General features: G+C 48.6%; 1 long non-coding RNA gene across 2 annotated transcripts in view; it reads right to left on the reverse strand.

Moving 5' to 3' along the window:
• Window positions 1-924: 924 nt before the first annotated feature.
• The window catches only part of LOC127908985 (uncharacterized), a 67,296-nt gene continuing 56,166 nt past the window's right edge, over window positions 925-12,054 (reverse strand). For both annotated transcript variants that reach the window (XR_008069388.1, XR_008069389.1), the window contains exon 3: window positions 925-1,152. This is a non-coding gene — a long non-coding RNA (uncharacterized LOC127908985). The remainder of the gene's footprint in view (window positions 1,153-12,054) is intronic.

The raw sequence follows: 12,054 nt of genomic DNA on the forward strand, positions 1-12,054 counted from the left end.
CTCCCTCCCCTCTCCTCCTTCTCCCTCCCCTCTCTTCCCTCCCCTCTCCTCCCTCCCCTCTCCTCCCTCCCTCCCTCTCCTCCCCTCCCTCCCTCCCCCTCCCCTCCCCTCTCTCCCTCCCCCTCCTCCCTCCCCTCTCCTCCTTCCCTCCCTCCCCTCTCCTCCCCTCTCCTCCCTCTCCTCCCCCCCTCCTCCCCTCTCCTCCCTCCCCTCTCCTCTCTTCTCATCCTCCCCTCTCCCTCCCCTCCCTCCCCTCTCCCTCCCTCCCCTCTCCTCCCTCCCCTCCTCTCTTCCCTCCCCTCTCCTCCCTCCCCTCCCTCCCTCCCCTCTCCCTCTCTTCTCATCCCCTCCCTCTCTTCCCTCCCCTCCCTCCCTCCCCTCTCCACTTCTCCATCTCTTCTCCTGTCTCTCTCCCCTCCCCTCTCCTCCTCCTCTCCCTCCCCTCCCCTCTTCTTTCCTCTCCTCACTTCTCCACTCTTCTCCTCTCTTCTCCTTTCCTCCCCTCCCCTCATCTCCTCTCCTCCCCATCCCCTCCTCTCCCTCCTCCACCATCCCCTCTCCTCCCTCCACCATCCCCTCATCTCCCTCTCCTCCACCATTTTCCCCTATTTGCTTTTCCCTAGTTCATGGTTTGTCTTACATACAGAAAGACCTGAGTTGTAAACTAGAATGGATATACACTTAGTGCTCTTTCCATGACATCCCTGACCAGGTGAATCCAGGTGAAAGCTCCCTCTCCACTTCAGTCAGTGTAAAGGGGAGGAGACAGGTTTTAAGAAAGATTTTTAAGCCTGCCATTCAGAGGGTGAATGGGCAAGACAAAAGATTTAAGTGCTTTTGAACAGGGTGTGGCAGTATCCAGAATGGCCCACCACCCAAAGGACATCCAGACAACTTGACACAACTGTGGAAGCATTGGAGTCAACATGGGTCAGCATCCCTGTGGAACGCTTTCAACACCAAGTAGAGTCAACATGGCCCAGCATCCCTGTGGAATGCTTTCAACACCTAGTAGAGTCAACATGGCCCAGCATCCCTGTGGAACGCTTTCAACACCTTGTAGAGTCAACATGGGCCAGCATCCCTGTGGAACGCTTTCAACACCTAGTAGAGTCAACATGGCCCAGCATCCCTGTGGAACGCTTTCAACACCTAGTAGAGTCAACATGGGCCAGCATCCCTGTGGAACGCTTTCAACACCTAGTAGAGTCAACATGGGCCAGCATCCCTGTGGAACGCTTTCAACACCTAGTAGAGTCAACATGGACCAGCAGCCCTGTGGAACGCTTTCAACACCTTGTAGAGTCAACATGGGCCAGCAGCCCTGTGGAACGCTTTCCACACCTTGTAGAGTCAACATGGGCCAGCATCCCTGTGGAACGCTTTCAACACCTTGTAGAGTCAACATGGGTCAGCATCCCTGTGGAACACTTTCAACACCTAGTAGAGTCCAAGCCCCGACAAATTGAGGATGTTCTGAGTTGGGGATAGGTGCAACTCAATACTAGCATTGGTAGTATACAGTATAGCACATCTGTTGTGCATTGGTATTATACAGTATAGCACATCTGTTGTACATTGGTAGTATACAGTATAGCACATCTGTTGTGTATTGGTAGTATACGGTATAGCCCTGTGTGCATTGGTAGTATCAGTATAGCCTGTTGTGTATTGGTAGTATACAGTATAGCACATCTGTTGTGAATTGGTAGTATACAGTATAGCACATCTGTTGTGCATTGGTAGTATACAGTATAGCACATCTGTTGTGAATTGGTAGTATACAGTATAGCACATCTGTTGTGCATTGGTAGTATACAGTATAGCACATCTGTTGTGAATTGGTAGTATACAGTATAGCACATCTGTTGTGCATTGGTAGTAGTATAGCACATCTGTTGTATGGTAGTATACAGTATAGCACATCTGTTGTGCATTGGTAGTATACAGTATAGCACATCTGTTGTAGGTAGTATACAGTATAGCACATCTGTTGTGTATTGGTAGTATACAGTATAGCACATCTGTTGTGCATTGGTAGTATACATACTGTTGTATTGGTAGTATACAGTATAGCACATCTGTTGTGCATTGGTAGTATACAGTATAGCACATCTGTTGTGCATTGGTAGTATACAGTATAGCACATCTGTTGTGCATTGGTAGTATACAGTATAGCACATCTGTTGTGCATTGGTAGTATACAGTATTGGTAGTATACAGTATAGCATCTGTTGTGCATTGGTAGTATACAGTATAGCACATCTGTTGTGCATTGGTAGTATACAGTATAGCACATCTGTTGTGCATTGGTAGTATACAGTATAGCACATCTGTTGTGCATTGGTAGTATACAGTATAGCACATCTGTTGTGCATTGGTAGTATACAGTATAGCACATCTGTTGTGCATTGGTAGTATACAGTATAGCACATCTGTTGTGCATTGGTAGTATACAGTATAGCACATCTGTTGTGCATTGGTAGTATACAGTATAGCACATCTGTTGTGGTAGTATACATTGGTAGTATACAGTATAGCACATCTGTTGTGCATTGGTAGTATACAGTATAGCACATCTGTTGTGTATTGGTAGTATACAGTATAGCACATCTGTTGTGCATTGGTAGTATACAGTATAGCACATCTGTTGTGCATTGGTAGTATACAGTATAGCACATCTGTTGTGCATTGGTAGTATACAGTATAGCACATCTGTTGTGCATTGGTAGTATACAGTATAGCACATCTGTTGTGCATTGGTAGTATACAGTATAGCACATCTGTTGTGCATTGGTAGTATACAGTATAGCACATCTGTTGTGCATTGGTAGTATACAGTATAGCACATCTGTTGTGCATTGGTAGTATACAGTATAGCACATCTGTTGTGCATTGGCAGTATACAGTATAGCACATCTGTTGTGCATTGGTAGTATACAGTATAGCATATCTGTTGTGCATTGGTAGTATACAGTATAGCACATCTGTTGTGCATTGGTAGTATACAGTATAGCATATCTGTTGTGTATCTGTTGTACATTGGTAGTATACAGTATATCTGTTGTGCATTGGTAGTATACAGTATAGCACATCTGTTGTGTATTGGTAGTATACAGTATAGCACATCTGTTGTGCATTGGTAGTATACAGTATAGCACATCTGTTGTGTATTGGTAGTATACAGTATAGCACATCTGTTGTGTGTGTTGTAGTATACAGTATAGCACATCTGTTGTAGTATATACAGTATAGCACATCTGTTGTGTATTGGTAGTATACAGTATAGCACATCTGTTGTGCATTGGTATACAGTATAGTCTGTTGTACATTGGTAGTATACAGTATAGCACATCTGTTGTGCATTGGTAGTATACAGTATAGCACATCTGTTGTGCATTGGTAGTATACAGTATAGCACATCTGTTGTGTATTGGTAGTATACAGTATAGCACATCTGTTGTGCATTGGTAGTATACAGTATAGCACATCTGTTGTACATTGGTAGTATACAGTATAGCACATCTGTTGTGCATTGGTAGTATACAGTATAGCACATCTGTTGTGCATTGGTAGTATACAGTATAGCACATCTGTTGTGCATTGGTAGTATACAGTATAGCACATCTGTTGTGCATTGGTAGTATACAGTATAGCACATCTGTTGTGCATTGGTAGTTATACAGTATAGCACATCTGTTGTGCATTGGTAGTATACAGTATAGCACATCTGTTGTACATTGGTAGTATACAGTATAGCACATATGTTGTGAATTGGTAGTATACAGTATAGCACATCTGTTGTGCATTGGTAGTATACAGTATAGCACATCTGTTGTGCATTGGTAGTATACAGTATAGCACATCTGTTGTGCATTGGTAGTATACAGTATAGCACATCTGTTGTGCATTGGTAGTATACAGTATAGCACATCTGTTGTGCATTGGTAGTATACAGTATAGCACATCTGTTGTATTCTACAGCTGTCATTATATCATATTATGTCTCTGAAAGCTGTCCACACAAAGAGGAAGTTGAGCAGGCTCAATCTCCAGGAGAGAGAGGGGTGTTTGTGTTTGTGATTGCGTGTGTTTATGTGTGTGTGTGTGTGTGTGTGTGTGTGTGTGTGTGTGTGTGTGTGTGTGTGTGTGTGTGTTTATGTGTGTGTGTGTGTGTGTGTGTGTGTGTGTGTGTGTGTGTGTGTGTGTGTTGTGTGTGTGTGTGTGTGTGTGTGTGTGTGTGTGTGTGTGTGTGTGTGTGTGTGTGTGTCTCGGGGTTTGAATGGAAGTAAATAAGCCCTCAGAGGGGTAGATGACCCAACACACACACACACACACACACACACACACACACACACACACACACACACACACACACACACACACACACACACACACACACACACACACACACACACACACACACACATGGCTCTAATTACATGGCAATGAGATGCGCTACGGTCTGCTGTAGAACCCGCTGGGGGGGCAGCTCTGACTATGAAGGCTGGCAAGGAAACCATGTTTTACTAACAGCCCTGAGTCCCTCTGTTCTGGGGTAGATGGTTGTGCTCTGTTCTGTTCTGGGGTAGACAGGTTGTTCTCTGTTCTGGGGGGGTAGACAGGTTGTTCTCTTCTCTGTTCTGGGGTAGACAGGTTGTTCTCTGTTCTCTGTTCTGGGGTAGACAGGTTGTTCTCTGTTCTCTGTTCTGGGGTAGACAGGTTGTGCTCTGTTCTGGGGGTAGACAGGTTGTTCTCTGTTCTGTTCTGGGGTAGACAGGTTGTTCTCTGTTCTGGGGGTAGACAGGTTTGTGCTCTGTTCTGGGGGTAGACAGGTTGTGCTCTGTTCTCTGTTCTGGGGGTAGACAGGTTGTGCTCTGTTCTGTTCTGGGGTAGACAGGTTGTTCTCTGTTCTCTGTTCTGGGGGTAGACAGGTTGTGCTCTGTTCTGGGGGTAGACAGGTTGTTCTCTGTTCTCTGTTCTGGGGTAGACAGGTTGTGCTCTGTTCTCTGTTCTGGGGGTAGACAGGTTGTGCTCTGTTCTGGGGTAGACAGGTTGTTCTCTGTTCTGAGGGTAGACTGTTCTCTGTTCTGGGGTAGACAGGTTGTGCTCTGTTCTCTGTTCTGGGGGTAGACAGGTTGTTCTCTGTTCTGGGGGTAGACAGGTTGTGCTCTGTTCTCTGTTCTGGGGGTAGACAGGTTGTTCTCTGTTCTGGGGGTAGACAGGTTGTTCTCTGTTCTCTGTTCTGAGGGTAGACAGGTTGTTCTCTGTTCTGGGGGTAGACAGGTTGTTCTCTGTTCTGAGGGTAGACAGGTTGTGCTCTGTTCTCTGTTCTGGGGGTAGACAGGTTGTTCTCTCTGTTCTGGGGGTAGACAGGTTGTTCTCTGTTCTGTTTGTTCTCTGTTCTCTGTTCTGGGGTAGACAGGTTGTTCTCTGTTCTGGGGGTAGACAGGTTGTTCTCTGTTCTCTGTTCTGGGGTAGACAGGTTGTTCTCTGTTCTGTTCTCTGGGGTAGACAGGTTGTGCTCTGTTCTCTGTTCTGGGGGTAGACAGGTTGTTCTGTTCTCTGTTCTGGGGGTAGACAGGTTGTTCTCTGTTCTGGGGGTAGACAGGTTGTTCTCTGTTCTCTGTTCTGGGGTAGACAGGTTGTTCTCTGTTCTGGGGGTAGACAGGTTGTTCTCTGTTCTCTGTTCTGGGGGTAGACAGGTTGTTCTCTGTTCTCTGTTCTGGGGGTAGACAGGTTGTTCTCTGTTCTGAGGGTAGACAGGTTGTTCTCTGTTCTCTGTTCTGGGGTAGACAGGTTGTTCTCTGTTCTCAGGTGTTCTGGGGGGTAGACAGGTTGTTCTCTGTTCTGGGGTAGACAGGTTGTTCTCTGTTCTCTGTTCTGGGGTAGACAGGTTGTTCTCTGTTCTGGGGGTAGACAGGTTGTTCTCTGTTCTGTTTGTTCTCTGTTCTGGGGGTAGACAGGTTGTTCTCTGTTCTGGGGTAGACAGGTTGTTCTCTGTTCTGGGGTAGACAGGTTGTGCTCTGTTCTCTGTTCTGGGGGTAGACAGGTTGTTCTCTGTTCTGAGGGTAGACAGGTTGTTCTCTGTTCACTTTCTGTTCTGGGGTAGACAGGTTGTTCTCTGTTCTGGGGGTAGACAGGTTGTGCTCTGTTCTGGGGTAGACAGGTTGTGTCTGTTCTCTGTTCTGGGGGTAGACAGGTTGTGCTCTGTTCTGGGGTAGACAGGTTGTTCTCTGTTCTGGGGTAGACAGGTTGTTCTCTGTTCTGGGGGTAGACAGGTTGTGTTCTCTTGTTCTCTGTTCTGGGGGTAGACAGGTTGTGGTTCTGGGGGTAGACAGGTTGTTCTCTGTTCTCTGGGGGGTAGACAGGTTGTTCTCTGTTCTGGGGGTAGACAGGTTGTTCTCTGTTCTCTGTTCTGAGGGTAGACAGGTTGTGCTCTGTTCTGGGGGTAGACAGGTTGTTCTCTGTTCTGGGGTAGACAGGTTGTTCTGTTCTCTGTTCTGGGGTAGACAGGTTGTTCTCTGTTCTGGGGGTAGACAGGTTGTTCTCTGTTCTCTGTTCTGGGGGTAGACAGGTTGTGCTCTGTTCTGTTCTGGGGGTAGACAGGTTGTTCTCTGTTCTGAGGGTAGACAGGTTGTTCTCTGTTCTCTGTTCTGGGGTAGACAGGTTGTTCTCTGTTCTCTGTTCTGTTCTGGGGTAGACAGGTTGTGCTCTGTTCTGAGGGTAGACAGGTTGTTCTCTGTTCTCTGTTCTGGGGGGGTAGACAGGTTGTTCTCTGTTCTGGGGGTAGACAGGTTGTTCTCTGTTCTGAGGGTAGACAGGTTGTTCTCTGTTCTGGGGTAGACAGGTTGTTCTCTGTTCTGGGGTAGACAGGTTGTTCTCTGTTCTGGGGGTAGACAGGTTGTTCTCTGTTCTGGGGGTAGACAGGTTGTTCTCTGTTCTGGGGTAGACAGGTTGTTCTCTGTTCTCTGTTCTGGGGTAGACAGGTTGTTCTCTGTTCTGGGGGTAGACAGGTTGTTCTCTGTTCTGGGGTAGACAGGTTGTGCTCTGTTCTCTGTTCTGGGGGTAGACAGGTTGTGCTCTGTTCTGGGGGTAGACAGGTTGTTCTCTGTTCTGGGGGTAGACAGGTTGTTCTCTGTTCTCTGTTCTGGGGTAGACAGGTTGTTCTCTGTTCTGGGGGTAGACAGGTTGTTCTCTGTTCTGTTCTGGGGTAGACAGGTTGTTCTCTGTTCTGGGGTAGACAGGTTGTTCTCTGTTCTGGGGGTAGACAGGTTGTTCTCTCTGTTCTGGGGGTAGACAGGTTGTTCTCTGTTCTGGGGTAGACAGGTTGTGCTCTGTTCTCTGTTCTGGGGGTAGACAGGTTGTTCTCTGTTCTGGGGGTAGACAGGTTGTTCTCTGTTCTGGGGGTAGACAGGTTGTTCTCTGTTCTCTGTTCTGGGGGTAGACAGGTTGTTCTCTGTTCTGGGGGTAGACTCTGTTCTGAGGGTAGGTTGTTCTCTCTGTTCTCTGTTCTGGGGTAGACAGGTTGTTCTCTGTTCTCTGTTCTGGGGGTAGACAGGTTGTTCTCTGTTCTGGGGTAGACAGGTTGTTCTCTGTTCTGGGGGTAGACAGGTTGTTCTCTGTTCTCTGTTCTGGGGTAGACTTGTTCTCTGTTCTGGGGGTAGACAGGTTGTTCTCTGTTCTGGGGGTAGACAGGTTGTTCTCTGTTCTCTGTTGTTCTCTGTTCTCTGTTCTGGGGGTAGACAGGTTGTGCTCTGTTCTGGGGGTAGACAGGTTGTTCTCTGTTCTCTGTTCTGGGGGTAGACAGGTTGTTCTCTGTTCTGGGGGTAGACAGGTTGTTCTCTGTTCTGTTCTGGGGTAGACAGGTTGTCTGACAGGTTGTTCTCTGTTCTGGGGGGGGTAGACAGGTTGTTCTCTGTTCTCTGTTCTGGGGTAGACAGGTTGTTCTCTGTTCTGGGGGTAGACAGGTGTTCTGGGGGTAGACAGGTTGTTCTCTGTTCTGAGGGTAGACAGGTTGTTCTCTGTTCTGGGGGTAGACAGGTTGTTCTCTGTTCTGAGGGTAGACAGGTTGTGCTCTGTTCTGGGGGTAGACAGGTTGTTCTCTGTTCTGGGGGTAGACAGGTTGTTCTCTGTTCTGGGGGTAGACTGTTCTGAGGGTAGACAGGTTGTTCTCTGTTCTGGGGGTAGACAGGTTGTGCTCTGTTCTGGGGGTAGACAGGTTGTTCTCTGTTCTGGGGGTAGACAGGTTGTGCTCTGTTCTGAGGGTAGACAGGTTGTTCTCTGTTCTGGGGGTAGACAGGTTGTTCTCTGTTCTGGGGGTAGACAGGTTGTGCTCTGTTCTCTGTTCTGAGGGTAGACAGGTTGTGCTCTGTTCTCTGTTCTGGGGGTAGACAGGTTGTTCTCTGTTCTGGGGGTAGACAGGTTGTGCTCTGTTCTCTGTTCTGAGGGTAGACAGGTTGTGCTCTTTTCTCTGTTCTGGGGGTAGACAGGTTGTTCTCTGTTCTGGGGGTAGACGGGTTGTGCTCTGTTCTCTGTTCTGGGGTAGACAGGTTGTTCTCTGTTCTGGGGGTAGACAGGTTGTTCTCTGTTCTGGGGGTAGACAGGTTGTGCTCTGTTCTCTGTTCTGGGGGTAGACAGGTTGTTCTCTGTTCTGGGGGTAGACAGGTTGTGCTCTGTTCACTGGGGGTAGACAGGTTGTTCTCTGTTCTGGGGGTAGACAGGTTGTTCTCTGTTCTGGGGGTAGACAGGTTGTGCTCTGTTCTGGGGGTAGACAGGTTGTGCTCTGTTCTGGGGTAGACAGGTTGCTCTGTTCTCTTGTTCTCTGTTCTGGGGTAGACAGGTTGTGCTCTGTTCTCTGTTCTGAGGGTAGACAGGTTGTGCTCTGTTCTCTGTTCTGGGGGTAGACAGGTTGTTCTCTGTTCTGGGGGTAGACAGGTTGTTCTCTGTTCTCTGTTCTGGGGGTAGACAGGTTGTGCTCTGTTCTGGGGGTAGACAGGTTGTGCTCTGTTCTCTGTTCTGGGGGTAGACAGGTTGTTCTCTGTTCTGGGGGTAGACAGGTTGTGCTCTGTTCTCTGTTCTGAGGGTAGACAGGTTGTTCTCTGTTCTCTGTTCTGGGGGTAGACAGGTTGTTCTCTGTTCTGGGGGTAGACAGGTTGTTCTCTGTTCTGGGGGTAGACAGGTTGTTCTCTGTTCTGGGGGTAGACAGGTTGTTCTCTGTTCAGGGGGTAGACAGGTTGTGCTCTGTTCTCTGTTCTGGGGGTAGACAGGTTGTGCTCTGTTCTCTGTTCTGGGGTAGACAGGTTGTTCTCTGTTCTGGGGGTAGACAGGTTGTGCTCTGTTCTCTGTTCTGGGGTAGACAGGTTGTTCTCTGTTCTGGGGGTAGACAGGTTGTTCTCTGTTCTGGGGGTAGACAGGTTGTGCTCTGTTCTCTGTTCTGGGGTAGACAGGTTGTTCTCTGTTCTGGGGTAGACAGGTTGTGCTCTGTTCTCTGTTCTGGGGGTAGACAGGTTGTTCTCTGTTCTGGGGGTAGACAGGTTGTTCTCTGTTCTGGGGGTAGACAGGTTGTGCTCTGTTCTCTGTTCTGGGGGTAGACAGGTTGTTCTCTGTTCTCTGTTCTGAGGGTAGACAGGTTGTTCTCTGTTCTCTGTTCTGGGGGTAGACAGGTTGTGCTCTGTTCTCTGTTCTGAGGGTAGACAGGTTGTGCTCTGTTCTCTGTTCTGGGGGTAGACAGGTTGTGCTCTGTTCTGGGGGTAGACAGGTTGTGCTCTGTTCTGGGGGTAGACAGGTTGTGCTCTGTTCTGAGGGTAGACAGGTTGTTCTCTGTTCTCTGTTCTGGGGGTAGACAGGTTGTGCTCTGTTCTCTGTTCTGAGGGTAGACAGGTTGTTCTCTGTTCTCTGTTCTGGGGGTAGACAGGTTGTTCTCTGTTCTGGGGGTAGACAGGTTGTGCTCTGTTCTGGGGGTAGACAGGTTGTGCTCTGTTCTCTGTTCTGGGGGTAGACAGGTTGTGCTCTGTTCTCTGTTCTGGGGGTAGACAGGTTGTGCTCTGTTCTGGGGGTAGACAGGTTGTTCTCTGTTCTGGGGGTAGACAGGTTGTGCTCTGTTCTCTGTTCTGGGGGTAGACAGGTTGTGCTCTGTTCTCTGTTCTGGGGGTAGACAGGTTGTTCTCTGTTCTGGGGGTAGACAGGTTGTGCTCTGTTCACTGTTCTGGGGGTAGACAGGTTGTTCTCTGTTCTGAGGGTAGACAGGTTGTGCTCTGTTCTGGGGGTAGACAGGTTGTTCTCTGTTCTGAGGGTAGACAGGTTGTGCTCTGTTCACTGTTCTGGGGGTAGACAGGTTGTTCTCTGTTCTGGGGGTAGACAGGTTGTGCTCTGTTCACTGTTCTGGGGGTAGACAGGTTGTGCTCTGTTCTCTGTTCTGGGGGTAGACAGGTTGTTCTCTGTTCTGGGGGTAGACAGGTTGTGCTCTGTTCTCTGTTCTGAGGGTAGACAGGTTGTGCTCTGTTCTGAGGGTAGAGAGACTAAGGTTAGGGTTAGAGAGGGTTGTCCTCTGTTCTGAGGGTAGACAGGCTGTGCTCTGTTCTGAGGGTAGAGAGACTAAGGTTAGGGTTAGAGAGGCTGTGCTCTGTTCTGAGGGTAGAGAGACTAAGGTTCGGGTTAGAGAGGCTGTGCTCTGTTCTGATGATAGCAGGCTGTGCTCTGTTCTGAGGGTAGAGAGACTAAGGTTAGGGTTAGAGAGGCTGTGCTCTGTTCTTAGGGTAGAGAGACTAAGGTTAGGGTTAGAGAGGCTGTGCTCTGTTCTGAGGGTAGAGAGACTAAGGTTAGGGTTAGAGAGGCTGTGCTCTGTTCTGAGGGTAGAGAGACTAAGGTTAGGGTTAGAGAGGCTGTGCTCTGTTTTGAGGGCAGAGAGACTAAGGTTAGGTTAGAGAGGCTGTGCTCTGTTCTGAGGGTAGAGAGACTAAGGTTAGGGTTAGAGAGGCTGTGCTCTGTTCTGAGGGTAGAGAGACTAAGGTTAGGGTTAGAGAGGCTGTGCTCTGTTCTGAGGGTAGAGAGACTAAGGTTAGGGTTAGAGAGGTTGTCCTCTGTTCTGAGGGTAGAGAGACTAAGGTTAGGGTTAGAGAGGCTGTGCTCTGTTCTGAGGGTAGAGAGACTAAGGTTAGGATTAGAGAGGCTGTGCTCTGTTCTGAGGGTAGAGAGACTAAGGTTAGGGTTAGAGAGGCTGTCCTCTGTTCTGAGGGTAGAGAGACTAAGGTTAGGGTTAGAGAGGCTGTGCTCTGTTCTGAGGGTAGAGACTAAGGTTCGGGTTAGAGAGGCTGTGCTCTGTTCTGATGATAGCAGGCTGTGCTCTATTCTGAGGGTAGAGAGACTAAGGTTAGGTTAGAGAGGCTGTGCTCTGTTCTTAGGGTAGAGAGACTAAGGTTAGGGTTAGAGAGGCTGTGCTCTGTTCTGAGGGTAGAGAGACTAAGGTTAGGGTTAGAGAGGCTGTGCTCTGTTCTGAGGGTAGAGAGACTAAGGTTAGGGTTAGAGAGGCTGTGCTCTGTTCTGAGGGTAGAGAGACTAAGGTTAGGGTTAGAGAGGCTGTGCTCTGTTCTGAGGGTAGAGAGACTAAGGTTAGGGTTAGAGAGGCTGTGCTCTGTTCTGAGGGTAGAGAGACTAAGGTTAGGGTTAGAGAGGCTGTGCTCTGTTCTGAGGGTAGAGAGACTAAGGTTAGGGTTAGAGAGGCTGTGCTCTGTTCTGAGGGTAGAGAGACTAAGGTTCGGGTTAGAGAGGTTGTGCTCTGTTCTGAGGGTAGAGAGACTAAGGTTCGGGTTAGAGAGGCTGTGCTCTGTTCTGAGGGTAGAGAGACTAAGGTTAGGGTTAGAGAGGCTGTGCTCTGTTCTGAGGGTAGAGAGACTAAGGTTAGGGTTAGAGAGGTTGTCCTCTGTTCTGAGGGTAGAGAGACTAAGGTTAGGGTTAGAGAGGCTGTGCTCTGTTCTGAGGGTAGAGAGACTAAGGTTAGGATTAGAGAGGCTGTGCTCTGTTCTGAGGGTAGAGAGACTAAGGTTAGGGTTAGAG

This window comes from Oncorhynchus keta, chromosome 18 (assembly GCF_023373465.1).
Source record: "Oncorhynchus keta strain PuntledgeMale-10-30-2019 chromosome 18, Oket_V2, whole genome shotgun sequence".
Lineage (NCBI taxonomy): Eukaryota > Metazoa > Chordata > Actinopteri > Salmoniformes > Salmonidae > Oncorhynchus > Oncorhynchus keta.